At 42.6% G+C, this 20,434-nt stretch overlaps 1 protein-coding gene and 1 long non-coding RNA gene across 2 annotated transcripts in view; both read right to left on the bottom strand.

Moving 5' to 3' along the window:
* The window catches only part of roraa (RAR-related orphan receptor A, paralog a), a 173,545-nt gene that overhangs the window by 57,291 nt on the left and 95,820 nt on the right, over nucleotides 1-20,434 (bottom strand). The window lies entirely within an intron of this gene.
* Nucleotides 1,921-18,482, bottom strand: LOC138410872 (uncharacterized). Its single transcript, XR_011243517.1, has 2 exons — nucleotides 2,542-18,482; nucleotides 1,921-2,430 (listed from the first exon to the last, which is right to left on the bottom strand). It is a non-coding gene; the product is annotated as an uncharacterized lncRNA (long non-coding RNA).

Below are 20,434 nucleotides of genomic sequence, written 5' to 3'. Positions count from 1 at the left end.
ACAGAGATGAATATAAACCAAAGAAAAACATATGTGTAGTAAATTACAAATTTTAAGAAACAGAAAGGCAGCCATTGCTGCATCAGTGTGTGTGTGTAATAAGTGGCACCACTAACTGCTGCCCGTCTCCCACCCTCTTAAATCCATACAATTAACTATATAAAAAAGTACTCTCTTCACTACCACCTTCTAAGGTGCAGCATGCAAACACCTACTTCTTCTTCTTTTGCAAGGAAAGGCTTATCCGGCCTGTTGCTATGCAGGTTTAAGGAAGCAGAAGGGTGCAGTTAGTGGGCCCACTTCCTCCTCTGTGTGTCATTCAGAGCCCAGTGATTGGAGGTGGCAAGGCAAAGGGGGCCGAAAAGCCAATGAGTGAGTAAGGTGGTGGGAAAGAAGGAGTTAGCTCTGGGCACTGACATTGGCAATGCCTGCCAGCTCATGTCTTCTCCGCTGGATGGCAGGTTCAGAGGTCAGTCTGGAGGTGAAGCTCTCCTTGGCTGACAAACAGGCTGCTATAAATATGCTTACAGCTTGTGGACCACCTTTAATAAAATTCTACGTGCTCTGTTGGCATTTATTTATATAAGCGGTGATAGAAATGGAAGTTAAAGGTAAGCTAGTTATCTGTATGAAGTTGCGGCTGAATTGCAAATTCTACATTAACATTTGTCACAGTGGAAGGAGGGACAGTTGTCACAGTGTGGCCTTTGATCAGTCATATTTTACCTTGCATCGGTAAACAAGTCAGCACATGTTCTCATGAGACTCTGCCTATGCTATACAGGAAGAGAGGCACTGTGCAGGCGACTGGAGGTTAACCTCCACCACATCTATCTGCAGGGGGGCACACATCCTGTAAACATGCCACTTAGACAGGAGGAGAGTGAGTGTGGGGTTTGGCATCCACGCTGCTGCAGCAGGCAACAGAGCACCGTGCCATCGCAGGCGACTCAAAGTGACAGCGCTGTAATGAAGTCTGAGGCACACGGCAGGCTGTACGTCATAATTTCAGGTTCCTTAAAGCTTGACAGGGAATGATTATCATGGATGGTTATTGTCACCCTGCCTCCCTGGGAGACGAGGCGTGCTCTGGGGTTGTTGCACCATGACATTCAAAGTTACAGTCTCCTTCATATAATGGAGCTGTCCTCTCAGCGCGCTAATGGGAGCGATCCATTTAACCTGTGCCAGAAACACACAGACGAGGAAGTTCCTAATGCGAGGCCTCTCCCGTGGGGACGTCACACTACCCCCCTGGCTGCTCCCTTCCTGCTGCTTGATTCATTGACTGGCGCTCCTCACTTATCCTCATTCACTGTTCAGTCTGGGGAGACAGGGAGGTTTGCTTCCTGCCGCCTGCTCCACATGCCACTGCTGCACGCCCGCCGCACACAAGGACACAGCCGGTGCAGCAGACCCTGCTGCAGGAAGAGCCAGTGAGGGCCCAGTGTGGGACGGGCTAGACACCTAATGGAATTGCGGGTCAATACCATAGGAAGTTCACACTATACAGTTAGTAAGGCCTCTTGGATTCAAAAAAACAACACAAACATTAAACAATAATGTAAAGATTTGGTTATTGTGCCGTCGTAATGACAGCAGTTGTATGGGACTGTTAATTTTAGTCTACTCCTGAGGTTGCTGGTTAATGATGGTGGCTTAGCTATGGTCATCTCAGAATGATAGATGTAGCCACATTCAGCAGTCCATCTTTTGACTGCTGCCGCCTGCCCGACTGACAAATTGCGGCTACATTCCTGAGAGAGAATAATTAGAAACAATTAATGTGTTTCTCTTCTTAGCCATAGCTAACATGTTTTCTTGTGATTTATGGAGCCATATATGTAAGAAATTCAACATAGTACAAAATCAAGCTTGAAGAAAACTGGAATATTAAATAGGTGGCTTGTTTACATAGCGTTTCAGAAATTCACACATTTATTAAGAGAAAATAAAATCTCTTCAAGTAAAGAAATGGATCAGTCAAAGTGTAAAGATATAAAGCAAAGCTGCTCCTGTATTAATGCTGATCTGATCAAAAGTAATAAAATAAGATTGACGAGTTGATTCAAGAACCTCTCTGTTGGTCTAACTTTGACAGTCTTTGTGAAGGCCAAGTTTCATACACAAAGTCATTTAAACAATCCTCCCTTTTGCTGTGACACACTTAGCCTTATTAGCTATTATACTGCTATAAACTATACATGCAAAAATGTAATGATTAAAAAAGCACAATGATTCTAATCAGCTGCCCCCTAATATACTAAAACACTTAATCCATGGAGAGGCCAACTCTCTGGGGAGGCTCAAGAGAAAAATGACTTCTATGTCTCCAGGCGCTGTTATTTCTGGTCATTTCTAATTGGTTTTAACTAAAAGCAACCACTCCAAGACTCCACAGGTTACTCCAATGCATCGCTATGGAATTGTCTGCAAATAGAAGATATACATCCAAATTAGTTTTAGAGGACACCACAAATGTGTTTCAGAAGACATAAGGAGAAAGGTCAGGAAAAAAAATACAAGGATACGTTGCCTTACTGAGACAGTTGGAAGATCCCAGTGGAGAGGCGATGTTATCAGAGTGACCCTGAGATCAAAGAAGCTCTGGCTGACTTGAGGTACCATGTTGCCCCTCGCACCTCGCCCCCTACAAATGTCTCCCAGACTGATGTACTACGTCTCCCCCAGTGCAGTTCTGCATTGCTGGGTCTGAGTCTCCAGGTGAGTCCTCAGCGCTGTTTGGTGGCTCGTGAATAATGTATTGCAGCAGAGGAACTGACGTGGCCCAGGAGGGTCGCGAAACAGCAGGCATGGCTGGGAGGCAGATTGAAGACTCTGACGGAATTTTAATTGTACCGCAGGGAACACAGCGATAAGTGCTATTGTTATTGGTAAGACACTGCTGCACAGGTTTACTTAGCTAAGAGCTAAAATGACAAGATCCAAAAACATCTCTGTTGTACAATGTCCAAGGCTTCTAACATGGCACCAACAGCTCCGCTGTTAATGACTATTCTGAGGAGAATGGTACGTATCAGTGTTGTACCAATATTTATCACTGCGTCTCTCTTTCTCTCTCCGTGCTCTGTTCTGAGGTGCAACTCGCTCAGAGGACCACTGAAGGTTAGCTATGGCAGAGGAAGTCAAATTCTGGAAAAATCTACAAACAGAAAAAGGCACTGCTCAACCAGAAAACACTGAGGCATTCAGTTTGGTTGGTTTGTTATGTAACACAGTTCAGTCCTGCAGGTGAAAAGCCAAAATGTTAGGGATTCTGCTGCTCTGATGCTGTGCACTCTGATCCTGGCTCTAGTTGTACTATACAGTAATTCTCTGCTGAATGTGAGCGGGTCCCGTGGGGGGGTGGGCTGTTAGATGCAGGAAGGCCCTGGGCGCTGGTCAAAGTGAGGCCAGGGGCACAGGCAGGCCTCTGTGTACTCTTTGCGCTGGCGGTTCCCAGCCCAGCAGTAATCTCCTAGTGATCCAGCCTCAGCCACACATGAAACTCAATAGCCTTTCAGCCCGCACCATAAATAAAGAGAAACCACATTCAGCAGACCACCCTGGCTTACTTAACTGTTCCTGCGCTGCACTGAACAGCAATCCGCAAATGTCACCCCAGACTGTGTTTACACACTTATATATAAGGGCTTTAACTACATAGATTTGAAATTGGTAGTCTGTCAGAGGATGGCTTATTTCAAGTTGTGTAATTGTATGATATGTAATTGAGGCCTTCCTTTGTTTTATCCACAGAACGTATCCCAAAAAATATTTTCTTTTTTCACAATTCCCATTATTACAATGAGGTAAGAGGCACTGCTGTCTACTCCCTCTAAGGTAGACAACAGCAAAGTTCCCTGGAGACAACACTTGTGAAATTCTATTCATATTACTGTATATTACCTTTCTCCAACACTGGTTCAAATCTAAAGGGGGAGTACAATTACCCACAGCTCCTGAGGCACTTATGCACTTTTTACAATAATGGGTTGTAAGAGTTATATAGTTGGCCAATAGAGATGTTCCTCCTTGGGCTAACCTACTCAGAAAAGCTGAAATATTCAAGATGCACAGCATACTGCAGTTAAATAAAGATAATCTCACATCTACAGGTTGCTTGGTTTCACCCGTTTTGTTTTTCTGTCATTGGTTAATGGTTGCTAGGGATGATTCATCGGCCATCGAGTTCAAGAAACCGCACTGGGTTTGCTTTCGCCAAATACGTAATTTGTTTATACAACTCTCCAATCTGAGGTCCATATGCATTTCATATCATCCCCAGGAAAACCAGTTACAAAACATGGGATTAAAATCTGCGAGTTAACACGGGCTGTGACAGTTAGTGACAACAAGCTTTCCAGGTCTGACAATAGACTGTACACACAAGCGTCCTTGTATAATCACCTGGGAGGAGAAGGCTCAAGCTCTGATGACAAACTAATGTCAGCTAATATCAGCTCTACAAAGGCTGACTCAGAAATACCGTATATTGGAACCCTTTCATTACCATCACTCATTCAGTCTCAAATCTCATCCAGTAAAGTACAGTACAGCAGGCACTTGTCTAATGAACAAGGGTCTGTGGGGAAGGATCACTCTATGTAAGTGTGTTGGAAGTCAAGGTCCCCCAACAGTGGACTCGTGGCTCTGCTGATAAGGACTTGGCTATAATTGCTCAAAAGGGAGGGGACTGCAGCCCCATTAGGTCTGGTCTTCGCACTTGCCAATAAGCCAAACTGCCCCTCTGAAGCTTCCCATGTAATGAAAACTTCCTCTGAGATGAATTACATGTCTGTCAATCCACTAATTAATATCATGGACTTGTCTTTTTTGCTTTGCTTCGCCGCAGTAACGAACTGAGTCAGAGAGACAGGGATTGAGGTATTTCTGAGCATTGGAGGACATGAAGGAAGGAAAGGCAGAGGCAAACTAGCGAGCACACTGCTCCTGTGATTCACTGCAGTCATGGTCGGCACTTAGTACAGCATCTATTTTTCATGTATTTCATAATTAAAACCCGCAAGTTCTGTAAGCCCTCCATGCTCCAAGAGGATCAAAGGTAGTCCTGTTAGCAGGGAGTTCATCAGTGGAGCCACTCTTCCATTTCCAGGCAACAGAACCATGCTTTAAGCACAAATACTCGGTAATTACACATGTGTGATAACGGGACAACCGTGGAGCTGGACTATGATTAATAGAACACAGATCACAGTTTCCTCAACCTATTTCAAAGCTAACACAACAGAAGACTTTACACAAGAGGATAATCCATGCGTAGCAGATAAAGAGGTTGATGAAAGACTGAATACATATTTCACACATCGCCTCTTGTGGTGCAGGTGGAGTGTGCTTCAGTTTGTTGCCTTCTCCCTCACCGCTGCATTCTCTATGTAAATGTAATCGGAGGATAACACGGGATAAAGCTCTGCAGAGCAGAGACATGATGTCTCCCCTCTGCGGGGATAGAGGGATACAAACGTACCTCACATGGTGTAATCAACAGAGTGAACTATCTTGCATTATTTATTTGTCCCATTTTTTTTAAGGTTAAATGGTCTAATAACTTTACATGAGAAAAGTAAAGAATGGATGAATGTCTGAAAAATAAAATGTATTTGTTGCTGAAACATTTTTTGTTTGATATATTTTGTATATGTTTTATATTCTTATATTCATTTTTTACATCCTAGTTAAGTGGAGAGAGAGAAAGAGAGAGAGAGAGAGAAAGTTAGATGATAGATAGACAGACCGAGACCCAGTCACTTTTTGTTTCACATTTTGTTCAATACTCCTTGGCACAAATGCATTGCAGTAGTTGTGAATCAATTAAATATTTTCAAATACAGTGAAGTAGTTTAATTTGGCTATGGGCAAAAATACCTCTGAGTTGTAGCAGGAGAAAACTGAAAACCTCAAATACAAGTACCACATGGTGCTTAAATATATTTCAGTAAATATTCTTGGTGAGATGCATTGATCGGATCACTACCTACAACCAACATCAAACAATGAGCTCATACAGTGTTTTAAAATGTATGCACAATTTTTTATCAAAAAAATCTGTCTATTGTATCTTGCTGCAACAAAGCTTCCTGCGACCATCGCTGTTATTCTTAAGGCGTTGCATAACAACGCCAGTCAAAGAACTTGTGATGAAGTCATATGAAAGAGGAACTATAATTAGCCATACTAGCATTTGCACACTCATTGGCATTGCAGTTTGAGTTGTTTATGCTTTCTTTCTTACTGAGAGCATAACAACTCTCCACTCCGGAGCCAAATTACCAGTAGGGAGCGAGCTGCTAAATATCCTGCAGGCTCATGAGGTCAGATACAGTTCACGGTACGATTGCCCTGCACTAACAACTGGACAAGGTAACAGGAAGGGCTGTTGGTTTATCGAGTAGGAAGATGACAATCCTCATTTACACTTCTAATGTTACACAATAAAAAAAACACTGGCATCTGTCCAGAAGGCACAGCAAGACAACACAACCTGCAGCCAGGCCAGGTTACAGAGAGGACAGAGACAGGGCAGGGATTTTGTACTTTTCACAAGGGAAACGTCCAATCAGCATCAGCAATCACAATGCTTCCGTATAACAAAGGCAGCTGTAACCTTCCCTGTAGTGTTCTGCAAGACTTTGTGGAATACTGCCCTTTTAAAAATCCACATTACATTATGTTTTATGCAGCTCTCACCACTGTGATGCAGTTGGCTAGACATGTGGTACGAAGAGCATACAGAATGCACGAATGCCCAAACAAACATCTCCAGCACATGCACAGACAGCCCATTGACACTCATTGCAATCACATAGTCAAGAGGGGTCTGAGGTTGAAGCTGCGGCTGCATGTATACTGCAGCCACAGCCATATATTCTCAGCAATACGAAAGCTTGCAGCCGTGGACAGCAGTAATAATTAATAGCATAGTCTATAAGCATTCCATTAGGTGCAAGCAGCTGTCATAAACATCTTAATTAATTTACAAAGCAAGCAACCAGGGAATTATGGCGACGTAAAAATCTGCTTCCCTCTGCCGCTCCATAGCACTGGAACAGATCGGGCTTTTAAATTTTTAAACATGCCTTTCATGTTCTCTAGAGCACTAAAAAGCCTTTGAACAGTCAGCTTGTTAGGAGATGCACCTAGCAGCCCAATACCTACGGGTCGTCCTGCTATTCTTTTCATACAGTGACAAGAGCTTTTGGGCTCCTCTTTGCTGCTCTGGCTTGACTCAAGGAATGTCTCCATCTTCGACATCGGCCCTCCCTCATCTTTTCTTTGTCACAGACATAAGTGCACTGTGTTTTCCCTGCCAAACATCCCATCTAAGCTCCCTCCACCCATCGTTCTCAGTCTGTGTACAGTATGATTTTACTGGAGGGTAATAGGACAAACATTTACAATTAATCTACTGATAAAATTAACCATTAGTTTTATGCATTGTCCCATTATTTTTTTTTAAATATGACAATTAAACAGCAGCATAAACAACGCTATCCACCAAAATGAAAACCTCCCATTTTGTTTGTTACGTAACAAAGCATTGCTGGGGAATAAGGCTGATAATTAATATGATTTTATTGATACAAATGACATTATAGATTCTGCTTGACCATCAGATCATTTATTAGCTATATCAATGTTCTGTGAGGACAGTCAGCCTACAAAGGTTTTTAGCATTAGTATAACTGTTTCATAATCATTTTATTATGAGTTCGAGCACAGCCTGAGAGCTAGCTGCAGCAGTCTGTCATCATCTAAAATGGATGAAATGAGAGGCTATTTGTTCAGCATTCGTTTTCATTTAGGTTTTTTTCATCAAAGAAAAAAAATCTGCTAAACCTGCATGTGTGGTGCTAAAGTTGGTATTAACATAGGATATTAAGGGACGTGCTGCTTGGCTTTTTGTATTCAGTGTAAACCCCCACATTTAAGCCCCTGTTGCGTAGAAAGATATTTGCTGGTGTTACCACCACTTGTAAAAATTACCATTTTACACACATTACATTGTTTCCCACAGTCTGAAAATGTTCCTTTACTGGTGGGTGGTGTGGCGTGTGACCGATATGCATGCAGAGACTTGTGCACTTCAGAGGGGAAGAAAGTTAACTGGGTTATTTTCTGTAGCTATATCTAAGACATCTCACATGCATGCAGACGCTAGCTAGAAACCTCTTCCCCCCTCTCTGACAGATTGTTAGTAGTGAATAGTGAAATAGAAAGATAGAAATATTCATTGTTCCTGAATTGAAACAGATATTGATATGTTGATTGTTATTGCTGTGTAATGTGCAAGTGTCAGAAAACCATGCCAGCATCAATAAAATGAATTGATGATTTAGGACTCTATGATTTCAATAGGTCAGACTATATGGAATTATTCCCCACAGGAACGGGTTCTCTGTTCCTATTGAGGAAACTGAGTGCAGCAGAAATGTTGCAGCTCTAGTTGCCTGTTGGGAAAGAACCGGGATGCCAGTCTGGCACTGTTCTGTAATCTGGGCAGTATAGTGCCAAAGCAAAGGTCAGAGTGTTGTGGTTAAAACTCTCTTCCTTACCTGCTCTCAGTCAGAGAGGGCAAGATTAGACTGGCCACTCCATTATGGGAGAAAGGCTTAAGAGCACATCCACTTTCAGAGCGTGGATATCAGCAGCTTCTGACACTAAGCAGGGCTGACCTATCAGTTTGGTGGTGGCTGAGTGGAGGGTATCAGCTGTCTGCCCAGAAATACAGTTGAGTCTGAGCTAAAATCTTTTTTTTTCTTTTTCATTCTGTTTGCTAGAGACATACACTGCACTCTGAGACAACAGTGTGTGTGTTATTATTCTAATATGAAACAGGCCAACACCACCTTGTGTCATTTATATATATGCATTCACTATCTCCAATTATGAATCAATTTAACTATGCATAACATCCACAGTATGCCATTTACCAAGCGGACATTGAATTTTAATGTGCCCATTACTCTCTGATGATAGCCAGGCGTCACATATCCCTTTTTCTCTCCCCCATTCTAACCTGTCTCTTCCTCCCCATCTCTCTCCATTTCAGCCCATGCCATATTTGCTTAACCCAGCCAGTGTGACAGCACTCAATGCTAAAGCACTCCCAAGGCAGATGATCAAAGTCAGCAGTCAATTCACATTACAATGCATTGATTTGATGTTTCCTAACCTCCCAGGCCTTTCTCTAATGCTGCCAAGGACCTTCAGGATATTTCACAGCGTACCTCCTTTCCCAGCTTTTCTCTGTCTCCCTCTCTTTTTGTGTGCGCGTGCATGTGTGTGTGTGTGTTTGTATGTGCAACTGGAAACATGGTTAACAGAGATGTTTCCCTGGTCGTGTTTGCATATGGTTTGACTTCATATATTCTGTCTAATTCAAAAGCATACACTTTAAAATGAACAGGCTCGACTCAGAGCCCAACAGTAATTTATATGAGGCGGATCACTTCAAAACCACCCTCCCTTTGCAATGTAATTATTGCCCTTCACTCACCTGCTGTTTCAAATATTGTTTTAGAGTAAATCACCCCCTTGTTCTCATATACCACACTCCGTTTGCTCCTCATCACTTATTCATTTGCAATTCTTTATTGAGTAGGCTTCTATGCTTTAGTGACTGCCATTTCCCTCTGAGGGGATGTTCAGAGCACTTCCATGTTTTATTCAATTATGAAAACCTAATATGGTGGAAAGGTGTGCATGGTGCTCACTCATAAGCATGCATTATTTCACACATTTATTCTGCCACTATGTTGTTGGGTAGCAGAGACAAGCAACCGAAAAAAAACCCAGATGCATGCATGTGTTCTTTTGCTTCCGCCCTTGACCCAGGGGTCTGCGGGGTTAATAAGGGCCACGGGCCCTACTACGAGAGGTAGTTATCATATCCATAACAACTGAATCCATTGCGTTTGGCTTGCTTTAGGACAGAAGAGAGGGTTTTCTTGTTTTGTTTTTTTTTTTTCCACTCAGAGGTTGTCAAAATGTATAAGCATCATGACCATGGCACAGTGACACACTGACCTACAAGCACAAAGAAGAACTTTGCATGCCTTGATAAACACACACGCAAACACACACACGCACAGAGAGAAAGAGCAAGAGAGAGGAGAGGGAGGGAGAGAGAGAAAGAGTGTGAAGGCGAGAATGGAGGGAGAGAGAAATAAGAGCTATTGATTTATGTAAGAGCGGCATTCCTTAAACAGCATTAGTCATCATGGTTGTGTGCAGCAAACTGGCTCTTTAATTATTCCTCAGAAGCCAGACAAACTCAGCGCCGCGTGAAGAGCGCCTATTGATTTCTGCCTGGCAGATGGGACACACTTACTTATAGCAATTCGCAGACCGGGCAGATGACCAGAAAGATAGAGGTGGCACTTACCTCCTATTCAAACTACAGAGCAACAACAGAGCAACTGTTAAGGCTGGTCATTAGGCAGGTAACGGGGAGAGTGTTAGGTCAGAACCTGTTGTTTCACAGTGAAAGTATCTGACAGGTGAGCAGCACCTGTTGTGGCAGATCACAGTTTGAAATCTCGCCAGCAGATCGCAAACAGAGATGAGTTATGTGCTATTCACATGTTAAGTGTAAAGAGAGACTTCAAATATAGCGTTATGATGGGATGGGAGGGTGGCCAAATTTTTATTAATACAATAGCAAGATGATGCAAGTTTCTGTTTGGCAAGGGACATGACCATATGTGTGTGTGTGTGTGTGTATACTCTGTATGTGTATATCATTTCCAGCATTAACACTGAAATTGTCAGGACCAGTAGACCTGAGACATGGGAATCAGAATCAATGGAAACGTCATTCCTGAGGTCACGGTTAAGGTTAGGGGTAAGATGTGAATTGTGGTTATAGGTTAAGGTTAGGATGAGGCTTGAATTGGTCACGTTAAAGGTTTTAGTTAGGCTATCCACAATGAAGGAAATGTGTGTGTGTGTGTGTGTGTGTGTGTGTGTGTGTGTGTGTGTGTGTGTGTGTGTATGGATGATGGAGGGTTAAGATGAAGAGAATAAGTTAAGATGAAAACAGAGGAGGATCCATTATGTTTTGTCTGCTCCACAGAGCTACATACATTAAGTTCTTTGACTAAAAGCTTTTAATAATATGAAGGATATTTAGAGGCCAAAATGAGAATTACTATAAGAACACATATCTACCACTATATTGTAGGTTGCTCAATACATTCAATTTACTGCAAGATATGTAAATGTCTTAGTTCAATATCAAATACAAAACACACATGTTGAGATTTAGTTTAAAAGTCCATTCTATCTTGCTATATATACATGTTTTTGGAACCGTCTGCACATCCTCTGTGAGGTCTGCGTTTTAAAGTGCCACTGCATTGTTATTTTATGAGAAGGGCTGAACGCCGAGCCAGAGCATCGTCTGAGCTGTGGAGGGAGAATTCCCCTGCATGGCTACACAATACACAGACAGCACATTTAGAGATGTCAACCCCTAACTAAAGAACAGTCAGTGAGGTGAACCCACAAAACCCCCCTGTCTTCACCACGTCTAGCCGGGCTGCTCTGGAAACCCCAGTCAAAAATGCATTCGGTGTAGCGGGCGGACCATGCTACAAGGATCACATGTGCTGCACATAACCCTGGTTAGTGAAATGCCACTACTGTATGCCTCATCACTGCTGCTTTCCCCCTGCACTTACATAATTTACACAAGCAAAGGGAGGGCAGGATGGCAGGGGAGTTGGAGTGGGTGGGGGTGCCGAGCTACGGTAAGTACACGTCCAATTGCGTTTGGCCATGTGGAGAGACAAATACAGCAGTACGAGGGGAGCTAATGCCACAGCGGGCCTTGATGACTACATGCTGAGACGCCCTACGACATGCTGATAGACAGTAGAAAGACCCCACCCCTCCTTTGCATTTACGAAGCCAAGCGGAATATAGACGCAACAGGAACAAGGCAGAGAGTCTGAGCACATTAGAGACGCACTGATCCAAGACCATAGCATGGTTATTTATTAATCAGCTGAGCTTAGCTAACTGCCTGCTCAGATGAACAGCACAAGCCTGCGATACACTGCAGCATCAGCCCCAAGACAACAAAACTGTTGACATAATGCAACTTAAATTACACTACGTATTAACTTGAGATAAAACTGTTTGCTAGATCAAATTTGCTTTTCTGCATATTTTCACGTATGAGTTTTCCATTAATGCTCATAGAGTGTGAAAATAACACAATCTAACACAGTGAACAAACAAATATAAAAGCTTTGCACTGTAAATGTATTTGTGCTTATTTGGCTGCAAAACAAAACATTACGATGTGATCCAAAGTAAATACTGTCAGAGTGTACAGCAAACAAAGTGTGTTTGCCCATTTGCACATTATTCATCTCCCAGAGTGAAGTCAGTGATGAGTAACAGCGTGGCGATGTTGTCAGTAAATACACTCTAACATACACAAAATCACCCCTTTCATGTTGTACTTTTGGAGTTCACTGGCGCCACAACACTTTGCGCTGACAATGTTTTTTGCCAATTTCAACACCTCACAGTTGGGGTGTCAACACATTGAAACGGTGTTGAGAAACATAGCCTTTTAACTGGGAAGAAACATCTCTTGGAGGAGGAAAAAAAAGAGAAAAAGAAAAACAGAATAGGATGCAACTCTCCGGAGTGTATCCCCCACATGTCTCCTCCACTGTTTTTTTGGCAGGCCCGGGTAATACACAGGAAAGCACTGGCACACAACACTCTCTACCTTGGCACAAAGGGAAACATCTCAGCCTGGAGTTTGGGCTTCAGAGACTAATAGGAGGCTTGCACATCACCACAGGGAAAACGAAAGTGTTGGGTTCTCCATTGGCTTATACTGTCTTTACGGACTGAAGTGCTTTTCCTAAGTCCTTCTTTACTTCAGGAGCCATTTACAGAGGTGCCGAGGCTTCTGAAAACATTTGGGAGAACAGGCAGAGAAGAGGAGAGACAGAAAGTTGATGTGGTCATTACTAGACACTCCCTTACATCATTTCTGAGACTACCTAACACACTCTCTCCTTATTCGCCCAGACTTCTGCAGCACTGAGCTGAGAGAAAGTCTAAGCCTCTTGGACAGTTCATTTAGGATAATGCAATGACGGGAAATGGGAAAGGGGGGAGGGTTAGTGTGTGTGTGTGTGCATGCACCAAATCATGTCTGATGAATGTTTCTTTTCAAAATGTCTCCTCTGGCTCAAAAACATTTCAAGCAAGATACAAAACATGTCAGCAAAGACAAGAATAATTATTTTCATAACCTGCTGAAACATAAAAAGGCAATAAAAAATGTGGGCATATGATTATTTTATGAATTCAAATGAATAACACAAAAAAAATTCACATAAAAAAGATGGAACAGAAATTATCTAGGGGCTTTTTTATCCTTTCTTCAGACTTCAGAAAAGAGAAATTTATTTCTGCCTTCATCTCTAAATTGGATGCAATTTATTGCCTCTCCAAAGCACATTTTTCACTGGCTTGCAGGATCCATGGGCCATGGCAGGCAATGCGTATCTGCCTGCCTCCCCTGGCCTCGGGTGCTAATATGTGGAAACTGGCCTGGGGATATGGACCCCAACCAATGGAAGAGGAGGCAGGGGGACAGAGGAGAGAATCAATCCTTAATCGCTGAGGAGTAGGAGGGGTGAGGAGGAAGTGAGGAAAAAAAAATCAGGGGAGAGAAAAGACCGAAAGCAGTGTGTTTACCAGCTGACATTTGGGTGCTGTCAGCTGACTGCAAAAGCTCTGGGATGTCAAAGAAAGAAAAAGGGAGTTATATAACCAGGCTGTTAAAGCAGGGGGAGAGAGTGAGAGAGACAGACAGACAGAGAAGGAGACAGTGAACAAGAGAGGGACGAGAGAGAAAAAACACTTTGCCATTTAAAGTGACAGTGACAACATGATGAAAGCTAACATGGTACACAATGCTGCCTGCACAGACAACATACACATGCAGGTGAGGTGAGTGTCCAACAAGCACAGATCTCTCAGGAGTACTTAAAAATGCAACCATGACACAGATGTGTACACAGGTCAGGGGTTATCACTTCCATCACGTATGCATTATCCTGGCATAGGGTCCAATGTAAGTCTGCATGCCCCTGAAGCCACTTGGCTGCCTGGTTACCTCCGCACTGTGACACTTTTGGGCTTCATCCAATTCTGCAGAAAGGAATCTTAGATGGTCCGAGCCACACCAATTCCCACACAAACCAATGAGGCTAGATGCATACTAGTACACACACGTGTTTTGGCTCCGTATCAGTTTTAATCCTTGTCCATACAAACACACATTAAACGCATCACTTGACAGACTCTGGGCCTGAGTGTGTACACAGAAAGCAATTGTTGGTTTCAGTATCGTCGCAGAATAATAGCTCTCCCCCTCATGCATGTACATAAAAGAACAGGTTCAGCAACTTGTAAAAGATTGTCTATGTTTCGTTCTACACTGGTAGAAAAGGCTAAAGCAGGTTGTTTTCTTCCAGGAAATAAGGTCATGTGATCGGAGCCTGACGAATTAGCGAAGGCTACGTCGTGATGGAAAAGACCCAGCGAGCTGTTCTGCGGTCGTTTGGACACCAGGCGCATTAGTAGATGAGTTGAAACATCTTCAAATGAAAACGTGTTAGTAAGGATGAAGCCTAAGTCCACTCAACCCCACAGTGCCTGTCTATCAACTACCATTAGCATTGCACTTTATCTGGAATCTATCCATCAGTATATAGCTCACTGTAACATACCAAATACTTTAATAGTCTCTGTGGAGGATGTAAAATAGCAGCTGAATTTTAGTTTCTGTTTGTCACCACAACACATTGTGCAGCCACATATAAACATTAAGTACAGTTAGCTCAAGGTGCATTCTGTCCTGTGACCTTGCTGTTACACATCCACAGAGCAATGAATAACTATCGCATTTCTTTGGCTGACAGCTGACACCAACAGGACCAGGTGATATACGAGACATGACAAGTGATTCTAATTAAATGTAGAGCTTGTGGATGTAAAGTGGCAGGAAGGGAGCAAATCCTGTCCAGGCAGCGAGCGGCAAAACGGCATGCCTTGCTCCAAACGAGATGAGCTGGGCTGTCAGGGCTGCCTCAGCTGTCCTGTAAACATGGGCCCAGCTCCCCAGGGGGACTGACAGGTTTCAGCTGGAGGGGAGAAGGCACACCGCAAGCCTCCTGCCCTTCCCACAACAACAAACACATGACACATAAACAGGCAGTTCTGATGCAAAAGCAAAAGCCATGTGGACGATGTGCATTTGTCACATAACTGTGAACTAACAAGACACAAAGCGCGGTCGTCTGTAGGCTGAGCGCAGATGAAGTCTGTCATGGATGCATCAGCCCCGGTGTGATCCAGTGACTAAATAGAAAAACAGGCAACGATCACAAAGAATCAATAGATACAGGAAAGAAGACACCTCTGTTGACGTTGCATCCCGCTTGTGTTTTCACCAGAACTGTATTCATCCAGCACAAGTTGAGAACAAAAGACCAGACATAGTAAGAGTTTCTTTTTTTTTTCTTCTTCACAGACAGCAGGTTTATTTTCTTCAGGATACGGCAGAGGACCCAGTGGTCCTCTAGGCAAACATGAGTGTGTCAGTATGTGACACAGGACTGCACTTTACTGAGGACACTCACAGGGCCTTCAGCTTCCCAATCAGACCCCCAGAGACAAGCCTCACCAAATCAGTTAACCTTTGACCCATGTGGAACAACTTGGGTCCCGGGAGTCACGGTCAGCCTGCTAAAAGACAATGTACATCATGCTCTTTTCAACTGACAGAGGCGGTCACATTGGTTGGCATCTGTCCACACCGGAAAATGAAGGAAGAGCATTCTATCAAAAGCTCATCTAATGTCAGCCAGGATATATTTCTTTGATAATACAAAGTCATGGCTCAGTGCTTCTGTTCTATCCAGCAAAACGGGGCCGGACTCGATACATCTGGCGTACAACCTGTCAAATTTTCCACGACGGCAGTAAAATAAAACATCTTAAGCATGACAATAAATATGATTTAAATGAATTGCATTCAAATGTATGTGGTTGACAGTTGGTCAAATATGTTTGTAAATCTATAGGATTCCTCAGGATTAAACACAAATGTATTTTTCTGGCCAAGTTGTTGTCGTCAACCGACACAGGCGCAAATAATGTTCATGGATGAGGTGATGTACAGAGGTTTTATTCACGTTGCAAACAGCAATGAGTAATCATGTTTCATTACAAGTGATCAATGCAAACTATGGAGGGAAATATAACCAGCTGGGTAACTGTGTGTTTTTCCTGGTTTGCACAGAGGTTATAGAAGAGATAGACCCTTTTTCCATAGAATAGAAACAGGGATTTCTCTGAGTTTGAATAGTGTTGGAAACACAAATCAACAAAATAAATGGCTCTCGTCCTGTTAAGACTGTGCAAACACATTTTATTTGTTTCTGTAGAATTGCATCGTGTTGGTGTTGTGTAGTCGATGTCTGTCTTTTTCAAACACTCTGCTGGGGCCCAGTTCATTTATTTGGCCCTCAGAGATCAGACCCTTCAGTTTGCCCCGCCCCCCTGTCCGGCCCAAAATCCCTCTATTTTGGGTGTCTCACAAAGCCGCTGATGTGATTAGAGCGGATGATGATTACAGTTACATAACAGAATCAAATTAATTTGTGGCCTGAACACAGCAGTGGCAGCAGGAAATCACTCAAGCTCTCAAATCTCTCCTTCTCTTGGTCGCTCCTGTGTTCCCTATCTTCACTCAACACCCCGCCTCCCGTCCCCTCTTCCTGCACTCACTGCCCCCTCCTAGAACACACAGACACATCCCTCTCTCCTCCCTGCCCCTCCCTCTAGTCAATTAAAGTCACATCGAGGGATTAAAAGGAAGTAGGTCAGTGGAGCATTGCTGCAGGAAAGAAAATGCAACAAACCACGTCAGAAGTCACTGTGTCGACCTTGTGAAACACCAACTGAACTAGTGGCGGCTTGTGATCTCATCCCGTTCGGCCAATGTCGGGACACCTCATGGAAGCCGGGTTCAAATCCTTAAGACCACGCTTTGCCCTCACCTTGATTTCATTGCAGCTCACAGGAAACCCCCTGGAGGGCAGCCTAGGGAGCTGGGCTTTGGTGGCGGACACTTGATACCCTCTGCAGAATGCTTTGTCTCCAGTCCCCTGAACAGATCCTCTTCAAAAGCAGGATTATAGCAGTGCTACAGGCAATGAGAGCCCCATAGCTCCACTGCTAGCGGACAATGCCAGTAGCCACCATGTGAGGTAGAAGCACTACATATGCTGTGACACTTTAATATCCCTCAGATGCACATATGCGGGTCTACTGGCGGTAGAGTCTACTTGGAGTTCTTCATGTTGAGGATGAGGTTAAGGTTAACACATTTAAGAGTTTTTAAGGCAGATTGTGCACAACCCTGGTTAATACCCTGGTTTTACCATGAATCATATATACTTTACATCTTTGCAAACAAAGTGAAATCGCTGCAATTTAACGTTTTTAAGATTTCAAAAAACATTTCAGGCAGTCATTGATTTCCATTCATTTCAATAATCAGCCTTACTTGAGCTTATGTTATCCATCACAGCAAACATCAAGCCTGTATATACTGTATAAAGGCCATTTGATTAATACACGTTTAACCTACCAAACTGCTCGAGTCTAAATGGAGTGTTAGAAGTGGCCTCTGCCTTGTGATGGAGACTCAGTGGGGGGGTGAGCTGGGAAAGGGTCTCGTTTATGCTGCGCCATGACAGAGTGATGCCGCTGTCAACATATTGTACTGTATTTGTCCAACCCGATCAGCCTCATACTCATCACACACCACGCAGGAGTGAATAATAATGGAAGACAAAGTAACAAGCTTGTCATCGCTGCACATGAACAAGTGGAAATTATCTTGGCTAGTTCCATTCTCACCAGCTGTGAACGTCTTGATATTGTGAAAAGGCGTTTTTCTGACTTGTCACAGAGACAAAACAACACGTCTAATCGTTTAGCAACACCACATATTGATGATGGCAAAGAGTTTGAAATAAAGGGATACAGCAAATAATTCAGCCACACTACAGGATGATAGGATTAATAGACTGGACACTGAGGAAAACTGAAAAATAATAAACCTGTTTATCACGCAATTCAAATGCAATAATTTAAAGCAGCTAAAAAAATAATGTTGTATCATAGTAAATCAAATTCAGTTTGATCGGATGTATTATTTTAGTTACCAGTTGTGAATATTGATGAATCAATTGAGTCATGAAAGTAAACGATTTTGATCAACATAATATTGTACTGGCTACTTTATCGATAAGGTGACATATTATGCTTTCCATTCCCGCTGGTGTTATATGGGTGTTTTGTTTATATAAAAGGTCTGCAAAGTTAAAAAGCCCAAAAGTTCAAGTTTGCGGTAAGGCTCGTCTCCCCACAGTAAATACTACCCCTGCCGCTCCTGAAATGCTTCCTCACTAGTCTGACCAGTAGTCTGACCAGTAGTCTGACCAGTAGTCTGACCAGTAGTCTGACCAGTAGTCTGACCAGTAGTCTGCGTAGCGGCTGGTCTGGCATGCCAAACAAAGCCAGCTAAAGGGAGAGCAGAGCGTCTCCTATACACTGAAAGCATTTGCCCAATCACAGCAGAGTGAGCTGGCCAGTCAGAGCAGACTGGGCATTATTGGGTGGAAGGCCTTAAAGAGACAGGAGCTAAAACTAAGCATTTCAGACAGAGGCTGAAAAGAGGAGATGTAGCAATGGACTGTATGAAGAAAGTGGAGTTTTCTGACCATTATAGCATGTTAGGCTTTTCAGGTAACAACCCAAATTTAAATTATGAACTGAATATTAGCAAAATGAAGAGTTTACTTGAACATTGTTGGGGTTAATAGTAAAGATGCAATATTGTGTTTACAATGTCAGCCATTTGCCTAGGTCTTCTATTAAAGACTTTAACTTGAAAAGACGTTAAATAACCTCTAACTAAAATGACATGTAGAACTCGAATGTTTGCCTACTGTTACATCTGAGAAATTTTGACAAGTTTAATGAGGCTGGTCCCAAGTCCTGGTTTATATAATTGAATATCTGTTTGCATGAGTAAGTTCATTTTGTACATTTAGAGTTCATGAAGAAAAAGCTTTGACAGAAACCATGTGTTTATGTTTAGATAGAGTAGATTGTAAATACTAAATGTGAAAAACATAAGATAATCTGTTGCACTGAAAAGTCTTATTATCACAAATCTATCTATCTGACTGCTAGTAATGTAGAAACAGAGAGGTCATGCAGAAACTGTTGTCATCGGCCTACAAAGCTGATTCACAGAGCAGCGCTGAGATCGACAGAGTTGATTTAAGGTGTGGGCAGAGAAGCAAAGCTGCAGCAGCACCAAAGTCAGAGGGATTTGCAGAGCCATGTCTAATGCTCCCTGATGACCACTAAAGGGCCTAGAAGAAGGAAATGAAATAATTCCTTTTGACATCAGATAGTCCAAAAGACTTTCCCATGCTGAGCTCATGATGAAGCTCGCTCACTGTCCATCTCACTCTTTCCAGCATACAGTATCTGTGCAGTGCCAAGAAAAGCATTACTGCTTCAAATACTAAGTAAAGTGCTTCAGTGACAATCATGGCTCCTGCTGGTTCTAACTTAAATTATATTGGAAGTATTGTTTTGTCTTTACAGTCAATAAAGTCATATTTTACATCAATTTGTCTGGTTTATCTAACAGCCATTACTGAGGAGCTGGCACAGTATTGTGTAATTAGCTCTGATGATGAGGCATGAAGGAATCAATGCTTTCTGTGTCAACCTGGTTTGAGTAAACAGCAGGGTTTTCCTTTGTGAGTGACTACACTCATTATTTCAAGATGTTGATACATGAGACCTGCTCCAGCACTCATTTAAAGGGGAGTTTAAGTCAATGCAACACGCTGAGTAATATTTAACAAAAAAACAACTTCTTCTTCTGGATTATTCTAAACCCCGACAACTTCTTGACAACCATACATTTGTTGTACCTAAACTTTAAATGGTCTTATTTTTATTAATATATGTTTGCGCTGAGAAATATGACCATCTTTAAACCTAAAAAGCCTCTAATTTGATCTCACCAGGCAACTGATTAACAATCAGATAGTAATTTGACTGTTGAGATGAAATAAACATGCAATTGCAAAGCCGTCCAAGGGGTCGGTGGGCATGTGATTCATTCTGTTTCAGAGTTTAAACTCTACATTCATTCATACAACAGATGTTCATTAAATAATGCATGTTTGGTGAAACACACAATCTATTTGCTAAAGGTGCTTAACAGGGCTATATTTTAAAACAAAGCTTTTATTAAGGCATAATAATAAAAAGCAGATTG

The sequence above is a fragment of the Paralichthys olivaceus genome, chromosome 7, assembly GCF_024713975.1.
Source record: "Paralichthys olivaceus isolate ysfri-2021 chromosome 7, ASM2471397v2, whole genome shotgun sequence".
NCBI lineage: Eukaryota > Metazoa > Chordata > Actinopteri > Pleuronectiformes > Paralichthyidae > Paralichthys > Paralichthys olivaceus.
The sequence above is the reverse complement of the archived record's forward strand: the minus strand, read 5'-3'. Positions and strand labels throughout refer to the sequence as shown.